This window comes from Pinus tabuliformis, chromosome 3_1, assembly GCF_031772625.1.
Source record: "Pinus tabuliformis cultivar Carrire ecotype Pingquan chromosome 3_1, CPIR1, whole genome shotgun sequence".
Lineage (NCBI taxonomy): Eukaryota > Viridiplantae > Streptophyta > Pinopsida > Pinales > Pinaceae > Pinus > Pinus tabuliformis.
The window spans coordinates 657,349,630-657,371,077 of record NC_142301.1 but is presented as its reverse complement, the minus strand read 5'-3'; positions in this window follow the sequence as shown (position 1 = coordinate 657,371,077).

Here is a 21,448-nt window from a genome sequence, read left to right as displayed (position 1 = left end):
GTGGTCTCTGCGATCAAATTTTCCCTGTGAAAATTTTCATTTACACAATCAATAATACTGCTTGCTGCCATGGCTGGTCCTTCTGCTGCTTGCTCTGCCTCCCTAATTTACTCGTCCCATTTGTTAAAGAGCATTTCTTTATGGTTTTCATTGATTCTTGGTGACCTGCTCTTTTTCCCTCGTCTGTTTCTTGCCAAGCCAAATATTCAGTCAGTTGTTTATCAATTAAATCATAGTCACTTCGTAAATCTACCACTTGATTAGTGGTTTTATCACTTATTTCACAATAATAGTTCCATTGCGATATCTTTTGGCCCAACGCTTCTTGCTGTTGTAGTAATTGTTCATTCAAGGAAATGGACTCTGTGATAAATTCTGTAAGTTTAGGATTGTCGTTGTGCATCTTTATCATACAACATTCTGTACAAGGGCAACATAATTCCATGACAAATCTGGTAGAAGTGCGGAGTGAACTTAGAGTCCCACAATTCTTTATGATAGACATGGATGGGTAATGGGTCTTGAGTTTTCCACTTCCAACTCATAACAGGAAACTTAGAAACATAACATATCACATCCATTACATACACAAATAGGTAAAAAGGGGGATAGATTCTTTGAGAGATAGTTCTTTTAGATCGGTAACTTACAATGGCCGTGATTAGGTTATCATACAATATTTTAGCCCAATCTACAATAGTGGCATTCATGGCGGCATCCAATAATGGTAGCCATTCTGATGAAAATTTGTTGATATCTGGCATTCCAAACAATCTACAGAGCATGGCAGCAGCAAAGCAATATGGGGAGGTGAGAGAACCAGTACTGTACATACCATGTTTATCTTTCTTCAGCGGTTCATCCCTCCTAGACTAGTCTTTGGTGGTTTCTACCAGGTCTTGATTTTCTTTTACAAATTTCTCCATAAACTGCTTGTTATAAGTTTCATGTGGCTCCGGTAAATGATACATGAGCTTTAAATCCTGTGTAGTGAATGAGCCAATAAGTCCTTGACCCTGAGTCTTAAACTGTCTATTTCTGATATCAACGCTATCCAGTATCCACTTGACCATGTCTGTGTATGGGAGAATTTTGGGTCTTACTGCTATCTGGTGTAAGAATGAGCAAGCTAGCTCTGTGATGGATGCCTCAGAAGAACTATTTGAGCCCGCAGTAGCAGCAACTTCCATTACTCTTGGATTCTCCTCTTCAAGCAGATTATACATGCCTTCCCACGTAGCAATTCCTGCATCTCTGTTACAGGCCATGTCCGTATACAAGGGTGCCATTTATTTTTCTTCAGAGCTCGGAGCTTTGCTTTTCTTTCCCATTTTAACCTGCGTATTACTTTGTATCATTCTCTGTTCTCCGTTCTTGTAATTCACAAGTGAAGTAAAAATAATGACAAGGAAGGGTGATGGGAAAGTTTTAAATGCCGAAGACACATCAAATATACCACCTTACGTGAGATGATTTTTCGATAAGCACAAAACCATATTCCATTAATAACTGGCAACTAACTCATTTATTAGCATTATAGTGCATAACCAGGTGTCAGCTTATGGAAAATACTTTTCTTGAATAATGAGCCCGAAAGATCTATGATGAAGTGATTTTGCGATTTGCTTCGTAATATCGGAGATCGCAACATCGCGAAATGATAACGTCGCAGAATCGCAACATCGCATAGTTGATTGCTCATGTTATCACATTATCGCATTATCGCTGTATCGCGAAATCGCAATATCGCAATATCACAGATCGCAGGAACGTTATATATGACAATATTTGTTAACCTGTTTTCCGCGAAATGCGATTTACGATTGCGTCATCGCATATCGGAAAATTAAAGTGTTTCATTGTAAGTTGTGCTTGATGTATGCGATGCGATATTTTATTATCGTGTATCGCGATCTCGCAATTTTGGAGTTCGGCTTGTAAGGTGGTCTTCTATCATCTTTTTGCGATGCGATATTCCTAAGGAAAGATTTTGCCTTACCTTATCATAAAACTTAGAATTTTAGATTTTCTAAGGGGGCCTTCTAAGTGTATGATGGTAAGTTTATTTGAAAAGGAAATTTAAGCACTACTTTGATTTTTTAAATTTTTAACTAAGTGTCCCCACTTATTTAGTATTAGGAATAACACTAAATAAGAAGGGGGGTTGTTGCTGGCCACAACAATTGGCGATTCACTTGGAAAAACCAGTTATCTCTGCTGCTTTTTTGAATTTTCAAAACTTCCAAAACTTCCAAAAAAGAAAATTTTCCAGAAAATTAAACTTTACCATAGAAATACTAAGTACATTATGCTTTTTCCTATCAATGATATTTTGTTTCTTCTTTTTATCAACTTGGATTATTTACTTCCTCAAGCCAGTCCTTGTATCTACATCAGTCATGTTTATAAAGATAAAAACAAAGTCTTCTCTGTAAATCAGTTTTAAATATGCTCATTTGTCGTAGGTAGAGCCTCTGCTACCAGCAAGCGTTTATAGCTTTGAAAGGGTTACCTATTATCTAGCAATGATCCTATATCCTACTTAGAGAAATTTACAACTTTTCAAAGAAGAATCCATTTCCACACTTTCTGCTTTCATTTTCTTTTTATTCTTAAAGAGAAATGTCTTGGTTTGGTAGCCAATTCATGACATAGTCATTCACTGATTTATAACTTTGTTGAACAAGCTGGCTTGTGATGAGACCCCTTGTCTTTTGATTTTAATAATCTTGAGTCATTGCCCTGTTGTGGTATGTAGTATTTGGTAAAGTTAGCAAGCTATACATCTATGATCATGATAAGTCGGCTCGTGATGAGACCTCTTACTCTTTAAGTTAAAGTGTATCTTTGGTTGATTCTCTGAATATTGTAGTTTCCTAGGTGGGGAGGAAGTCATTGTTTCCTTAAGACAGTTCTAGACGACAATGATAGAGTTTTTTGGAAAGAGCCTTTCTACAGAGAATCTTCATTTTTTTATTGATACCTTTCATTGACTAAAGTAAAACAATTTCTAACTCAAGGTGGCTTTTCATCAAAATTTATATAGTTGAAACTAATATCATTTCCAGGGGTATAGTCTTTAACTGTATCTTTCAATAGTAATGATTAATTTTTCAGAAAGAATTCCATTTATACAAGCGAAAAAACAAAATGTAGAATAGAACTTGTGTCTTTTTCATGAATCTCAAAAGTAACCATTTACAACCGATTTTATTATGAAAAGAAAAACAACTACTCTACAAAAATAGAAGACTGGTCTTCTATGGAAAATATTTCTTAAGAATCTGACCATTAACAGGTAAAGAATCTCTTCTCCCTGTTAAATCTTGTAACATGAAGGTAGATGGACCTATAACTTCTATGATTTGAAAAGGACCAAGCCACATTCTTTGAAATTTTGTATGTTTTCCCTTTTCCTCATGAGCTTTGTCCCATTTTAAAAATAGATCTCGCATCTGAAAATCTTTTCTGGATATCATATTGGAATCAAAAGAGGCTTTCACTAATGCTTGATGATGAGCATGAGTTATTTTAGCTCGTTCTTGTTGTTCTTCTAGCTTAATCAATTCCAGCTGCCTTAGTTGTAGAGAAGAAGTTGGTGCTTCATCAATATATTGAACCAAGGCTAAAGAGGGAATTTCCAGATGTGTTGGAAGAACCACTTCTTTCCCATAAACTAAATTAAAGGGAGAAGTGCCGATAGAAGCTTTCTGCGTTATTCGATCTGCCCATAAAGCATATATTAAAGACTTATGCCAATTTTTATGATTTTGGTCAATGGTTCGCTTAATGATCCTGATTAAGTTCTTATTTGTAGATTCAGCTAACCCATTCCCTTTTGGATAATAATTGGCAGAGTATTTAAGCTTGAAACCCCTTTTTAGCGCAAATTCAGTCATTTTATTACCAGAAAAATATGATGCATTATCAAACATTAAAGCAGAAGGCAATCCAAACCTGGTGATTATGAATTGATCTATGAATTCAATGATGTTTTCAGCATTAGCCGCCTTGAGTGGGACTGCTTCTACCCATTTAGTAAAGTAATCTGTCGCTGTAAGGATGTATCTATGCTGTTTAGAAGAGTGAGGAACGATCTCACCTATTACGTCCAATCCCCACTAATCGAAAGGCTATTCAATGGTAACTGGTTGCAGTGGCAAGGATGGTTTCTTTTGTCTCCCAACAGCGGTTTGACAGATTTGACATTTCCTCACATAATTATGTGCATCTTTGAATAATGTGGGCCAGTAATAGCCTACGCGTAAAATTTTGTGAGCAGTTGCATCTCCAGCATAGTGTTCGCCTGCTGGCCCATCATGGAGTTCCTGCAAGACTTTTTCAGCTTCAGCATTTTCAGCTTCAGCTTTCTCAAGACATCTAAGGAGAACAAAATCATAATTTATTCTAAAAAGAACGTCATCCACGAGTTGACATTGTTTGGATTTTAACCTCAGGGCTCTTTTCTTGGTATGATCGAGGTTTGAAGGAGCATATCCATTCTTTAGATAATAAATAATATCAGCATACAATGACTCAACATCGTTTAGGCTTACCTCGTACACTTGTACCTCTTCAGATGGATTTTCGGGCATTAGCGATGCTCCTGCCAGCATTTTGCAAAAGCCTTGACCTTTTACAATACTTGCTGGTTTGATTTCTACATCGTATTCTTGTAAGGCAGTAACCCAATTGGCCCTTTTCTCACCCACATCCTTCTGTACTAGAAGATTTCTTACCGTTGGAAATGGTACTATGATCTTGGTATGTGTTTTGAGTAAAAAAGGTCTAAAATATTTAATTTCTTTGAAAACAGCATAAGCTTGTTTCTCCACATCTGAATAATTCAATTCAACACCTTGTAAATTGGAACTGAAAAAAGCAATTGGGGCTTCCACCTTTTCTTGATTTGCTTGAGTGAGTATCGCAGCATATGATCTATCTGAGGCAAATGTATACAAAATAAAAGGATTGGAAAAATTTGGAGTTTCTAAAGATGGAGCATTGATAATTGCTTGTTTGATTAGATTGAATGCCTCATGTTCATCTTGGCCCCATTTAAAGTTTTCATTCTTTTTAATCATGGCTTGTAAAGGAGATACGATTCTTGAAAAATCTGGAACGAACCTCTTTACAAAGTTAATCTGGCCAAGAAAAGATTGCATGGCTTTCTTGTTGTGAGGTAGGGGTACTATGGAAATTGATGAGCCCCAAATTTTGGTAACAATTTGGGCTCATTTGGCCTACTTACCTTGCTCAACCCTTCATTTTTTATCACTTATGCATCATTTCTTAGTATATTCGTGTTATTTGTAGGAAGAAGGGCAGTCATTATGCCTATGTGGCTAATACATGATGATTTCAGGTTTTTTGACATTAAATGGAGCAAAGACCATGCAAATGGAGACAAGGAGACAACCAAGGTGGCATTGTGGGTTTATAGGGAGGTTTTCCACAACCTTGAATGACCTTCCTCGTGATCTCCACCCCAACTCCGAGCTCCAACAGCTATCACCACCGAGCTAGAAGGCAGCCAACGGATTCTACAGGAACAATAGTTTACTTTTAGTTGGACAGCCAAGCCCCACTAATTGAGAAGGCCAGCTTGGCCCTAATCATGTATAAATATTGAGGTTGTAGCCTTCGATGAGACTCTTGAACTTTTGTTGTAGATTTTGGATTACGAGCTGTAGCTCTGTTTTTGCTCTTTGTAAGCCAATTTTGGCATGTTGTTAGACTCATGATTATGATCTTTTAATAAAAGGCAGGCAGATTTGGATTCGATTCTGAGTTCTTAGGGGAGCTATAGCTCTCAGGTTAGGGCCCAACCTGAGAGCAATAGACCTCCTTTCCTTTGTATTGTTACTTGTCTTTCTTTTGTCATTGCATTTCTTTCCTTTACATGCACTTGGAAAACACAGTTTGCTGAGTTGACTGTTTCGGTTTGGTTATGTAGGTTAGTTTCATGAATGCAGTTGTTTCAGTAGTTCAGAATTAGCGTAGGGAGATTGAAGTTACGTTGAGTTCAAAAAGGTTGAATGCATGCTCACTTTCACCTCTGTTTGGGGACTGGAAGTGTAGACCGTGCCAACTGCAAAAAAACATTGTTTTAACATATGCATGCAAGTATTGATGTAATGTTTTCGATTGAAGAATTGTCCATGCGATTATATCTTGAGTAATGACTCTTTGGTTCAGCATCATGCACGAATTCCCTTCAACTTAAATTGTTGTTCTTTGATTCCTAATAAAACAGTTAGAATAGGTTGGTGAACTTTCGTTTACATGCAAGATAAGGGTGATTTGTTTCATTTACACTACGCAGCACCACTTCATCGTGTTCTTATCCTTCTGAACCGTGCCTAAGCCACCTACTCATCCTCTGTTCAGCTCATTTGCCTTCCAACCCTTCTACTGTCCACGTTGCTCAATATTTTTGACCTTCCATTGCCTCTACCCTTCTATCGACCAACCAGCTCTATCCACTCTCTCTCCATCTCATCTCTCTGTCCATAGGTCATCACAAGCTCCTCTTTCATCTTACCTATCCACCCACACAGCTCCTTCACTCCTCCATCACCCAAAACTCCGACTGTAGAACATCCTGTAGAAGTTAGCAGACTTCCTGTAGAAATCCCGAGTTTCCTGTAGGATCCCCTGCAGACATCCTGTAGAAGCCTGCAAACATGGTTGCCAAGCACCTGAACGTTGTGGACTTCTGTGGAATGATGTGAGGGATCCCCTGGAACCTCTCAGAGTCCCCCTGACCATTCCCAAGCCTTCCTTCCCTTCGAACTACCCCTGCACAGTCAAGACCCAGTAAGAAGCACAATCATAATAACTCCACCCACTTGAAAAAATACAAAAACGTGTTCTCTTCAATGGAAGTAGTTTAAATTCATGCATCTCATCTCACTAGAAGTAATGGCATCATTTCTAGAAGTTGCATTCCCACCATTGCATCATAAAGATTAAGCTAGTCATATTAGGGTTTACTCGGGTTTCCATGTTTGGTTGGCTTTCAGTTCATTCTTGCAAAGTAGGTTAATTTCCTTTGAGATAGCCTTCGTTCATCATTTAGAAAGCTTCTTCTGAGAACATATAGAAGTTGGCTTGAGCCCTAGCGGACTTGTGCCAGCTGACCAAGTGACAGCTGCGACAAGAGCTAGTACTTGTGCATACAGCACCGTCGCTTCCAAGTTTGTTACGAACTACCGGGTTGATAAAATTAGAGAAGGAAGCTCCAGGAGTTGTAGCATTATTGCTACAATACTGGAGCCCACCATCTTTTTGGCGCCATTGCCGAGGAAGCGTCAGAGTATTAGTAATTGTTGCTTTTCTTCTATTTTCCTACTCTTGCCTTCTGCCAAGTAGTTTATTTCATTTCCATTCTGAAAAAGTAGCATAGACATTTCCTGCTTTCATAGATTAGCATTTCAATTCCGCAATTTCAATTTTGCAAGCATAGATTAGCATTTCCATTCCTGCAATTCCATTTGAGCAAAGTAGATTAGTCCTTTCCTGCTTTCATTTCAATTCTGCATTTTTATTTCAGCAAGATAGTTAGTTATAGATCAATCTGTTTCAGTTTTGCAGGTACCAAAGAGAAAAAAAGCAAAAGCAATCAAAAAGTCTTTCCATTTCATGCCTCGTAGGAACCGAGATAAAATAGGCAAATTCCTACCCAACACCCCCACCACATCACTGAGTCACCCTTCTCTCTTCTTCGGTGACAGTGATCCAGAAGAACCTATAGGTGAACCTCCTGAGATATACGAAGATCCTATAGCAGAAGAAGAATTAGAGACCATCCCATCTGAAGCCATGGCTGACAATAGAAGAGAAGATGAGAGAATAGAAGGTGCCTTCCCCATCCGAGAAACCAATGGAGACATGAAAATGAAAAACATTAGTCCCTCCGCTCTACCTCACTTCCATGGACTGACTACTGAAGATCCTGATACCTTCCTTTTTGAGTTTGTTGTCCTTTGTAGAACCTATGACTATACTGAAGATGAGCAGAAGCTGAAACTCTTCCCTTCAACTCTTAAGGATGCAGCATTACGCTGGTTCATGGGCTTACCTGGGAATAGTATCACCACTTGGGCTCAGATGCAGCAAGCTTTCAACACCAAGTACCGAGACTACTGTAGGTCCAAGGAAACCAAGGGAGAAATCTTTCGGATGACCATGGGAAATGATGAGTCCTTAGAGGATTATGAGGAGAGGTTCCAACTTAGCTATAAGCGGGCCAGGTGCACACTTGACCCTGAATCCCTCAAGTTGGTCCTGCTCCGAGGAGTCCCTGAAGACCTTTTAGATACCCTTCACATGTTAGCTGGGGGGGATATTTACCAGCTGCCTTATGAGGACATCAAGACTGTGTTCAGAAACCACTCTAGGGCAGCCCGGAAACGAGGTAGAGGAAACCCTCTCTCAGCTGGTATTCCTTTCTCCAAGCATGAGTTTTCAAATCAATTAGAAGATCTTAAGAGTGAGGTGAGACAGACCATTGCCATGCAACTGGACACATTCAAGATCCAGCAGAAGAAGGAAGAAGCTGAGAGGGCCTTGGCTATCTTCTGCCCTAGATGTACAAGGAGACACCCTAAGAACGAATGCCCATTGCATTCGGTCGAAGTGTGCTTCGTTTGTGAGGAGGACCATCCCACAAATCAATGCCCAACCTTACTTGGACTGAAAGCTATGTACCAAGGGACAGAAGCTTCCACTGAACCTCTCTATTTCCTCAACCAAAGGAGGCCACAAGGACCTAGACCTTACCAGCAGGGGATGCAAGGGGCACCTCAAGCTTATTACAGCCCCAACCAATCGACTCCTATGCCTTCCTGGGGTCGCCCTGCTCATCCTTCCTGGTCTATGCCTCCTCCATGGTCTTATCCACCTCAGTACCCTACTCAACCCACTACTCATTCATATCATTCACATGCCCAGCCACAGCCTCAATGGAATGCACCTCAGTCGGGGTGGAGGCCCCAATACAACACTCCTCTCGCCATTTTGCCTCCACCACCAGTTCAACCTCAACCATTACCTCCTACTCCTCCAAGGCAACCTCAAATGCCTGCTCAACCGAACCCGAACCCCAACAATAGACAGGCCCAGCAGGTATACACTGGGGAAACATCATGGCCTACCTATGCTGTGGAGATCCAGGAGATCAATCTTCGATCAAGAAAGACTCTTCCGGATCGCCAACCTCCTCCCCCAGAGGACGAGGAGGACAAACAGGAAAGTGAACCAAAGGCTATTCCACCCTTTCCTGAGAGACTAACAGCCACCACACAACCCAACCTAGAGGAGGATGAGCTTCTGGGGGAGCTCAAGCAGTTGTGTGTGAAGATACCACTTCTCCAAGCCATCAAGGATGTGCCAATATTCAACAAACTGGTTAAGGAAAAGTGTTTCAAACACCCAGGCAGGCGAAAGAGAGATGCTTCAACCATCAATGTCTTAGGACAACTGCCTGACCTTATGTTAGGACAAGTCATCTGCCCAAAGTACCTAGATCTTGGGAGTCCTGTAGTAGATGTCCACATCAATGGCACCATCATACCTCACACCTTGATTGATCTGGGGGCTGCCATTAATGTGATGACCAGGGATACCATGCTCAAACTCAATCTTCAGGGTTCCTTGAGGAAGACCTCGACAGTACTGCAACTAGCAGATCGCTCCACTGTGACTCCCGAAGGGATTGTGGAGGATGTCTTGGTCTCTATCGACTCTTGGGAATACCCTGCAGATTTCTTGGTTCTGCAACCCAAGGCAAAGCTTACTGGATGTCCTCTCATTTTGGGAAGGCCTTGGTTAGCCACTGCAGATGCTTACATCAGTTGCCGTGCAGGAAACATGACCATCAAAAACGGTCCTATGTCCAAGCAGCTAGTCCTATACCCTCCTGCCCAACCCTCCTTAGAGCATGACTTACCACTGTGGTTGGAGGAAGGAGAAGAGGATGAGGTGTACTCAGCACCTTTGTGCACCCTAGATACCACTAGAAGAGACCCCCCAACCGAGGATGACTTGATTGAGACTTTGATCCAGAATCCACCTTCCAGTGCACTATCCTTAGAGAAATTGGTGGAGGATGCCCAAGCCAGCACCTTAGTGGACCTTTGTGCCACCAACCCTGTCACTCCCAGAGTAAAAAATGTGGAGTTCGGCCCTGAGAGAACGTTAAAGATCAGCTCCTCCCTATCTCCTTCCCAGGAAAAGGAGCTGTGTAGGCTGTTGGCCAGTCACCTAGATGCTTTTGCTTGGAGCTATAAGGAGATGAAAGGAGTCCATCCCTCGGTCTGTACCCATCACATATACATCAAAGAGGATTGTAAACCAGTTAGGCAACCTCAGAGGAGAATGAATCCAACCCTTAAGGACATTGTCAAGGAAGAATTGCAAAAACTGTTGGATGCCGGATTCATTTACCCCATCTCAGATAGTGAATGGGTGTCCCCTCTGGTGTTGGTTCCCAAGAAAAATGGGAAGTGGAGAATCTATGTGGACTACCGAGAACTGAACAAAGCTACCAAGAAAGACCATTTCCCTCTACCTTTCATAGATCAAGTGTTGGATGGACTGGCAGGAAAGAAGTTCTTCTCTTTCCTGGATGGGTTTAGCGGGTACAACCAAATCCAAATCACCCTGGAAGACCAAGATAAGACCACCTTCACTTGTCCTTGGGGTACCTTTGCCTACCGAGTTCTTCCCTTTGGGCTATGCAATGCTCCTGCTACCTTCCAGAGAGCTGTCTTGAGCATCTTCTCGGAGCTGGTCCATGATGCGGTGGAAATCTATATGGATGACTTCACTCCTTATGGGTCCAACTTCCAGGAAGCATTGTCCAATCTAGGAAAGGTCCTAACCAAATCCATTGAGATGAACCTGTCCCTTAGTCCTGAAAAATGTGAATTCCTGATGACTGAAGGGACCGTGCTAGGCCATACCATTTCTTGCCAAGGGTTACAAGTGGATCCTAACAAAATTGCTCTCATCAAGAAGGTTCCACCTCCCCAAAAGGTAAGGGATGTCCGGAGTTTCGTAGGATTAGCAGGGTATTACCGGAGATTCATTAAAGACTTCAACAAGCTAGCCTCGCCATTGTTTGACTTGTTGGCAAAAGATGTGGAGTTTAAATGGACTGACGATTGTCAGAGGGCTTTGAATGAATTAAAGGACAAGTTGGTGTCAGCCCCAATCTTGAGAGGCCCAAACTGGGCCCTACCTTTCCACATCCACACTAATGCCTCGAACAAAGCCATAGGGGCAACTTTAGGACAAGTTGAACAAAAAATTCCATATGCCATTTACTTTGTTAGCAAAAACTTGTCCAAAGCCGAACTGAATTACACTGTAACCGAGAAAGAATTCTTGGCTGTGGTCCATGCACTGAACAAGTTCCGACATTATATCACTGGCTATCAAACATTTGTACATACGGATCATGCTGCAATTAGATATTTAATGAATAAACCAGATGTGAATGCTCGTATTATTAGATGGTTACTTTTGTTACAGCAGTTTGATTTGACCATTGTTGACAAACCAGGTAAAGAAAATGTTGTTGCTGACTTTTTATCTAGATTGGATTTGTCTGCAGATGAGGATGGAACAGTGGATGACCAGATGCCCGATGAACATCTGTTTGCTATCTCAGTACTCTCTCCATGGTTTGCTGATATAGCAAACTACCTTGTTTCAGCACAGTTCCCTCCGCACCTATCTTCAAGAGAGAAGAGCAGAATCATCAGAAAAAGTGCCTCATTTACTTGGATTGGGGGCAATCTGTTCAAGCTTGGCCCTGATCAGATCTTAAGGCATTGTGTAAGGGAGGAGGAAGTCTTTGATATCCTCCTCACCTGTCATGATGGGCCTTGTGGAGGACATTTTGCAGCAAAGAGGACTGCCTTCAAAATCCTGCAGGCAGGCTACTATTGGCCCACACTTCATCAAGATGTCAGAAGATATATCAGCCAATGTGACCGATGCCAAAGAATGGGGAAACTGACTCCAAGGGATGAGATGCCTCTCCAACCTCAAGTGACTCTTGAGCCATTTGAGAAGTGGGGTATGGATTTTGTGGGTCCAATCAACCCTCCTTCGAGGCAAAGGTCTTACATCATTGTGTGCACTGACTACCTACCAAAGTGGGCAGAGACTAAAGCAATCAAGGCAGCAACAGAAGAGAAGGTGGCTGAGTTCTTAAGAGAAAACATCTTCTACAAATTTGGCTACCCAAGAGAGCTGGTCACCGATCAAGGGAGCCAGTTCACATCCAACCTGATTGAAGACCTGCTAGCTCACCACAAAATCAAGCATAGGACTTCCACCCCCTATCATCCACAGGCAAATGGGCAAGTGGAAGTCACCAACAGAGCATTGGAAGGGATTTTGACTAAGGTGGTGAGCAGCAGTAGGAAAGATTGGGCAGATTGCCTGGTTGAGGCCACATGGCTTACAACACCACCTGGAAGACCACCACCGGCTTCACACCTTATGAGCTGGTCTATGGGAAGAAAGCTTTGTTGTCCATTGAGGTTGAGTACAACACTTTGAGGATGGCAGCTCAGCTAGATCTAGATCTCAACCATGCACAACAAGAAAGGTTATTGCAGCTAAATGGACTGGACGAGCACCAGATGCAGGCCCTCCTTCACTCAGAAGTGGTTCAACTTCAGAGAAAGGTGTGGCATGACCAACACCTCCATGACAAGAAATTCCAGCCGGGAGATTGGGCCTTGTTGTATGACTCCAGATACAAAGATTTCAAGGGGAAGCTGAGAACCAGATGGCTAGGACCATATGCAGTGGAAAAATGCCATGACAATGGATCTGTTCTTATTCGAACCATCGATGAGGAAGCCATCCCCATGCTTGTCAATGGGCATCGCTTGAAGATCTACAGGAAGCCTCTCTCAAGACAAGAGTTCATCAAAACTATGGAGAAATCAGTGTTGGTCATAGAGAAGGGTTTTGCTTCTGCTTTGGGCATACCCTGAAAGATCTAAAAAAAACAAATAAATAAATAAATAATAATAATAAAACAATAAAGATCCTTGGGTGAAAACCTTTCTGAGGCTCCCAAGGCAGGTGGTAGGGGTGAAAACCTCGTTGAGGCACCCCTATTGTCTTTCAGAAAAAAAAAAAAAAAAAAAAAAAGAAGAAGAAGAAGAAGAAGAAGAAGAAGAAGATTTAAAAAAGATCCTTGAGTGAAAACCTCTCTGAGGCGCTTAAGGCAGATGGCAAGGGTGAAAACCTCATTGAGGCGCCCCTGCTATTTTTCAAAAAAAAAAAAAAAAAAAAAAAAAAAAAAAGAGACAAAAAGAAAAGAGAAAAGAGAAAAGAAGACAATAAGCAAAAAGATAGGGACAACAAGTTTATAATGTGAAAATGCATGCAGGTTGCAGGTGTTCTATGAAGGTGAGGAGGACTCTTAATGCAAAGCCAAAGATCCTTATCATGCTGCCAGGAGACCTCACCAGCACCTCCTCCAAGAATACTCATTTCCTCCAAGGTATGTGCACAATTTCATCATGGCTTGAGTCTTCTACAGGAAGATGCAGACTTTCTACAGGAAGGTGCAGACTTTCTACAGGAAACGCAACTTTTCTACAGGAAGTTCTGTATTTCTACAGGAAACTTCCTGTAGAAGTTCGGGACCGCCCAGAACTCATTTTATGAGGAGATCTAACGGCCAAGGGTCGGTTTGGATGCATGCAAGCTACTGTTGGCACCCTTATACACTGTTGTCACCTCTTTCTACCATCCCTGTCGACATGCAATGAAGTACCTGCACCATCAAAGCAGATTATTGAGTTATCAAGAGAAAAGCAATTTTTGAGATGGAAAAACGCTGAGAGGTCATACCATATCCATCCCAGCCATCCATGAGCTCTGTGAGCGTGATCGTGGGGCCATTGCCTTCGTCGTGCAGCATGCACCCGAGGAGGAAAAACTGTTACAGGACATCCTGCAGGAGTCCCGTAACAGTTAAGCCCGCTGGAGTGTACACTATTCACAGTGCTTGCCACATGCAATGAACACGCAGGCATGCAGCCGCATCATAAGATCCATCGTCGGTGGCCTATGAATGTGAACCTCCGGGCCTGTGCAAATCCACCAGCAGCAAATAAATTCACTCATCGTCGTCCAAGAGCCTGAAAAATCGTGTTGCGACCGCACAGGTAAGTGCCTCGACCCTTTCTTCCGTTGAATTGCATGAATTTTACTTTGAAAATGTTTGCAAGTGTGAAATGGATGGGTTGAGCGGTTGTATGGTCAATCGATTGGCCACGTCGACCAGTCAGCTGGTCGAGCCGGATGTGTGAATGGTGGCCATGGAAAAAACGGGCAGTGGACACGTGAGAACCGTCCACTCGGGGAGAAACGAGTTCTAACGAGAATGGCGGCGGTGGATCTGCGGGGAATGATGTGGCAGTAAGGGAACTTGCAGAAGAATGATGGTGTGACGTCGCCCAACGGTCTGACAGGGACAGCTCACCCCCGCGCCACGGATTCCGCCGATTCAAATCTAATCGGCTAGATTGCCACCCCATGCATTTATCACTCACCGTTTGAGACTCGAGTGATCATCCGGATCCCTCTGCAGTTTGATACTTCGAGTCTTTGGCCATCAGAACGCCTGTAAAACAACACCAAGAGCGCAGACCCACTGCAGTATCCCCCGGAAATCGCGCGTTGCTCCTACAGGAAAGCTGCTCCTACAGGAAAGCTGTTTCTACAGGAAGTCGGGTTCCTCACGTCAAAAGGTGGCGGATTAAAAAGGTAAGCCTGAACTCTCCATGCAATTGGTTTTTGAAGGTGGCAGAATCGTCGTCTATAGTATGGTCGTAGAAAATTGTTGCAATTGTTGTCTGCCGTGCATGAACTGTCGTCCTACAGGATGTCAGTGTAGTTGGTTGTGTTAAAGGTTCTCAGGGGGTAAACTTTGTGAATTATGTGCATGACAGAGGCGTAATCCTACGCTCTATCCCAGTAGACCGAATTTCTTCCGCATTTGCCACCTCCAGCTAACGCAACAGTTTTTCACCATGCTGAGTGGGTTCATCAGAAGGGAGCCACTGATTCAACGAAGTTAACGGAAAATCCTGAGGTGGTGGAGCTCTTCACACGAGCACAATGGATATCCTTCTGGGACAAATTGCAGGGCTATGACGATGAAGTGGCAGAAGAGTTTTTGCAAGCGCTGAGGCCGAAATCTAAAACGTTGGCCACCGTTACCTTCAGGGGTCTGAGCCTCAAACTCACCTCACAATTCATCAGCCGAGTTACGGAGATCCCAATGGGATTACCATGGGATAAAGAAGAAAGGAAATTGAGCCAACAAGCTAAGAAAAAATTCTTTCCACCAGAGGAGGAATTCTCAGAAGACAAAAATGGGGTTCGTAGAACCAGTTTACTGCCACCATGGAATGAAGTGAGCCTGCAAATTATGAAGTACATCACCTGCGAAGGCCGTTTTAGCATTGTATACGGGTATCATTTTCGGTTACTCACTGAATTACGGCACCAGATGGAGCTACCTATAGAAAACAAGCTCAATCTCCCTTACTTTCTACTATAGTCTCTGATTGAGTGTGCAACCAAGCTGAAAGAAGGCATACCAGACCAGGTAGCCCACCATGGACTGATCAAACTCCTCGTGGAGGATGCGCTCCACACATACAAGGTTCCTCTCTCATGGGAAGCCTTCAGGAATTTGACAAAGGATGGGGATATAAAGATGCTAACCGAAGAGCTCGGTTCTTCTAGCAGTGAGGAGAAAGAGTCAGTGGCCGTAGTAAAAAGAGAAAAAGGCCAAAAGACCCCAACCATAGAGCAGAGGAAAAAGCAAGAGAAGAAACAAAAGAAAAAGGATGACAAGGAGAAAGATGACACACCCATCTTGACAGCAAGAGAGAAAAGGTTGCAAGGCAGAGTGGACAAGGCTGAGAAGGTCCACATCAGCAAGAGTGCCTCGACAGCGACTGCAACCAAGTCAAAAAGCAAAACTCATGCAGCAAAGCAAACCAAGGCGGTGACACCTGTTTCTACAGGAAAGCCGAAACCGGCTTCTACAGGAAGCCCGAAAATTATTGAAAAAGGGTCTTCTACAGGAAGCCCGAAAATTATTGAAAAAGGGTCTTCTACAGGAAGCCCGAAAATTATTGAAAAAGGGTCTTCTACAGGAAGCCCGAAAATTATTGAAAAAGGGTCTTCTACAGGAAGCCCGAAATTGACTAAAATAGGGTCTTCTACAGGAAGCCCTGAAAAAGTGAAACCCAAGGAGAAGAAAGCTGACATTCGTGAAAGGGAGGCAACAGCTGTGCTGGCCGGCCTCAGCACACCTCCTAAGCCAAAGGAGAAGAGAAAGAGGGAGACCCCTCTATACTTTAAAGCTCGAAGAAGTGTGAGAATAAAGACGGGCAAGCCACAGCCTCCATCCAGCAGCCCGATCATCATTGAAGATGCCCCTACTTCGCCCAAGGAAAGGTCCCCCTCGAGGATATCAGTCACCTATGAGAGGGGGAGCCCGAAGAAAAATACGTGGCAAGGAAAGTTAGACCAATTGACTGAAAAAGCTCGGCTACAGGATGCTGAAAATTCTCTATAGGATACCTTAGCCAGGCTTAAAGAAACTGAGAAAATGGAAGATGAAGCACCCTTATCACCACCAAGGGAGGGTGAAGTAGAGCCACCAGAGGAAGTGGAGAAAGAGCACATACCGGAGCCCAGCCCTCAGCCAAGTCTGAGTTCATATTACAACTTTTTAGAGGCTGGCAAAATCATACCTCAGAAATTTACTGTGCCACTGTTTTTTGCATTAGAGGAAGAAAGAGTCCGTACACACACGTGGATGAAAATAGCCAAGTCAAAGGGTGTGGCGGACATAGGTCCCTTACAGGAGCAGCTCAAGGAGGCCAGAAGTGAATTTTCCATGGCCAAACACATGGCAAATTGCCAACGCGTGTTTCTACAGGAAGAAAACCAGAAGCTGAGATTGCAGCTATAGGAGCTGAGGGCAGGGACAAGTACATCCTCCAAGGACACCACAGAGGAACAGCAAGGTAAAAAGGAACTGAACACCGGTCTTGGGGCGCCAACCACACTTCTACAGGAAGCAGAACAGCAAGCACAAATTGAGGTGCAAGCTCTCAGAGAACAGCTGCAGCAGAAAGAAGCACAATTGGCCTGCATGGCCAGCTGGGCCATGGATGCTATCCAATGTAGACAGCCAGCCAAATCCTATGGCTTGTAATTGAAAGACCAATGGCTGCAATTTCAGATCAATACCTTGGCGCAAAGAGGTATCTCTCAGCTCCAAGACCCGCAGCAATTCACTGAAGTTTGCAGTACTAGCTCATCAGAGGATAGGGCCAAATTAGCGGAGTTCTACCTCCATAATCTGGCCCTGCCTAATGAAGTTTCATGGGATCCCAATACGGCCTTGGGAGATATGCAATTATTGGCATTTGCCTCATGGCTGAACCATGAGGACAAAAGAGCAGCAGAAGCCAAAGCAATCATGAACCAAGAGCTGAACGAGCCATTGCTCATCAGACCAGAACTAGGGGATCCAGTTGCACTAATCACGGCACACCAACATTTGTCCACTGACCCTCAAGCTTCATTAAGGTATATGGATCAACAGGCCCAAGCCATAGCTCATTTTGAGGACATGGAGAGACTGTTAGGGGACAACGCTGTCCAAGCATGCACATGCAGATGGAATACATTGGCACACAGTCTGAAAATCCGAGAGTACCATACCCCAACTCGGATGAGGGAAGCTCTGGTATGGGTAGCCCTCTATAAGAAATCCATGCAAAACCTCCAGGCCAGCTGGATTGGCCTTAAACTCAGCCCCCCACTGCTGCTAAGATTGATGGAAGGCAGCACAGAGACAGATGATAATGAACAGTGGGAAGAGGTAAACAGAAGGGCTGGGTTTCATATCAGCAAGGAGGACACTACTACAGAGGCTTGGGATGTAAGGGTAGCAGTAAAGGCAATGAATGATGAAGAGTTGGACTAGTTGCTCAAGGATGAGCAAATATTTTAGTTGGGGGGTGATGATGAGCCCCAAATTTTGGTAACAATTTGGGCTCATTTGGCCTACTTACCTTGCTCAACCCTTCATTTTTTATCACTTATGCATCATTTCTTAGTATATTCGTGTTATTTGTAGGAAGAAGGGCAGTCATTATGCCTATGTGGCTAATACATGATGATTTCAGGTTTTTTAACATTAAATGGAGCAAAGACCACGCAAATGGAGACAAGGAGACAGCCAAGGTGGCATTGCGGGTTTATAGGGAGGTTGTCCACAGCCTTGAATGACCTTCCTCGTGATCTCCACCCCAACTCCGAGCTCCAACAGCTATCACCACCGAGCTAGAAGGCAGCCAACGGATTCTACAGGAACAGTAGTTTACTTTTAGTTGGACAGCCAAGCCCCACTAATTGAGGAGGCCAGCTTGGCCCTTATCATGTATAAATATTGAGGCTGTAGCCTTCGATGAGACTCTTGAACTTTTGTTGTAGATTTTGGATTACGAGCTGTAGCTCTGTTTTTGCTCTTTGTAAGCCAATTTTGGCATGTTGTTAGACTCATGATTATGAACTTTTAATAAAAGGCAGGCAGATTTGGATTCGATTCTGAGTTCTTAGGGGAGCTATAGCTCTCAGGTTAGGGCCCAACCTGAGAGAAATAGACCTCCTTTCCTTTGTATTGTTACTTGTCTTTCTTTTGTCATTGCATTTCTTTCCTTTACATGCACTTGGAAAACACAGTTTGCTGAGTTGACTGTTTCGGTTTGGTTATGTAGGTTAGTTTCATGAATGCAGTTGTTTCAGTAGTTCAGAATTAGCGTAGGGAGATTGAAGTTACGTTGAGTTCAAAAAGGTTGAATGCATGCTCACTTTCACCTCTGTTCGGGGACCGGAAGTGTAGACCGTGCCAACTGCAAAAAAACACTGTTTTAACATATGCATGCAAGTATTGATGTAATGTTTTCGATTGAATAATTTTCCATGCGATTATATCTTGAGTAATGACTCTTTGGTTCAGCATCATGCACGAATTCCCTTCAACTTACATTGTTGTTCTTTGATTCCTAATAAAACAGTTAGAATAGGTTGGTGAACTTTCGTTTACATGCAAGATAAGGGTGATTTGTTTCATTTACACTGCGCAGCACCACTTCATCGTGTTCTTATCCTTCTGAACCGTGCCTAAGCCACCTACTCATCCTCTGTTCAGCTCATTTTCCTTCCAACCCTTCTACTGTCCACGTTGCTCAATCTTTTTGACCTTCCATTGCCTCTACCCTTCTATCGACCAACCAGCTCTATCCACTCTCTCTCCATCTCATCTCTCTGTCCATAGGTTATCACAAACTCCTCTTTCATCTTACCTATCCCCCCACACAGCTCCTTCACTCCTCCATCACCCAAAACTCCGACTGTAGAACATCCTGTAGAAGTTAGCAGACTTCCTGTAGAAATCCCGAGTTTCCTGTAGGATCCCCTGCAGACATCCTGTAGAAGCCTGCAAACACGGTTGCCAAGCACCTGAACGTTGTGGACTTCTGTGGAATGATGTGAGGGATCCCCTGGAACCTCTCAGAGTCCCCCTGACCGTTCCCAAGCCTTCCTTCCCTTCGAACTACCCCTGCACAGTCAAGACCCAGTAAGAAGCACAATCATAATAACTCCACCCACTTGAAAAAATACAAAAACGTGTTCTCTTCAATGGAAGTAGTTTAAATTCATGCATCTCATCTCACTAGAAGTAATGGCATCATTTCTAGAAGTTGCATTACCACCATTGCATCATAAAGATTAAGCTAGTCAGATTAGTGTTTACTAGGGTTTCCATGTTTGGTTGGCTTTCAGTTCATTCTTGCAAAGTAGGTTAATTTCCTTTGAGATAGCCTTCGTTCATCATTTAGAAAGCTTCTTCTAAGAACATATAGAAGTTGGCTTGAGCCCTAGCGGACTTGTGCCAGTTGACCAAGTGACAGCTACGACAAGAGCTAGTACTTGTGCATACAGCACCGTCGCTTCCAAGTTTGTTACGAACTACCGGGTTGATAAAATTAGAGAAGGAAGCTCCAGGAGTTGTAGCATTATTGCTACAATACTGGAGCCCACCAGAAATTTCCCTGATTCTGTCAGGATCTATGTGAATTCCAGATTTTGACACTATGAATCCTAGAAGTTTTCCTTCACTTAATGTGAAAAAATATTTTTTCGGGTTAAGCGAAATCCCATACCTTAAACAACGTTGGAAGATTTGTTTTAAATCTCTGAGATGGTTGTTTCGTTTCTTGGAATAAACAATTATGTCATCCAAATAGATTACCACTGATTTATTAACTAACCCCTTGAATGCGATGTCCATGGCTCTCTGAAATGTGGCACCCGGATTAATCAAACCAAATGGCATCTTTTGATATGTGTATGTGCCCCATTTAGTTTTGAATGTCGTTTTTAATTGATAATTGGGATGTACTAACACTTGATTGTACCCTGAGAATCCATCCAAGAATGACATTAATTCTGAGCCCGCAACTGCTTGCAGTATTTGTTCCATCGGGGGGCAAAGGAAAATTATCCTTTTGGCAGGCCTTGTTAAGGTTTCGAAAGTCAATGCAGATTCTAATATCTCCATTTTTATTCTAACAGGTACCATATTGGAGACCCATTTAGAATGTCTAACGGGAAAGATTATTTTGGCTTTCAATAACTTATTGAGTTTAGTTTTGATATGATTTTCTAAATTTGGATGGATCTTTCTCAACTTTTGTTGGACGGGTTTTTCATTATCGATCATTGGGATAGTATGTTGGATGATGGAGGTGTCATATGTTTTGAGTTCATCATAATTCCAAGCAAAGAAACTTTTGTATTGTTTCAAGAGATGGATATATGCTAATTTTTCTTCAGGGGCTAGGCCAAGGCCTAGGTTGATATTCTGTGGTTTAGTATCAGTTCCTAGATTTACTAATTCATAATTCAAAGTTGAACTTTGGAGTTTTGAATTGGTAGATCTTTTGAATCGATCTTTCAAATCATAAAGGTCTTCTAATTTGACTACTTATTTAGCTATAGCATTGTTAGTACTATCCTGTTGCAATTGTTGGTCATGTTGGTCTTCGTCAATTATTTGATTGGTGTAGGATCCTTCAGATGTGAGAAAACTCACGATATCAGGATCATCGTTGAAAATCCTCCAATTGGTAATGTTATTAGGGATAGATGGTCTAAAAATTAAATCAATTGAAAATCGATCAGGGCTAAATTCTTTTGAAGGAATGAGCTTGGAAGCTACGTTGGCTAAGAGGTCTACGCTAGCATTCTGGAGTCTGGGAATTGATGAAATATTAAATGCTATAAAATATTCAGTAAGATCTTGAGCTAAAGA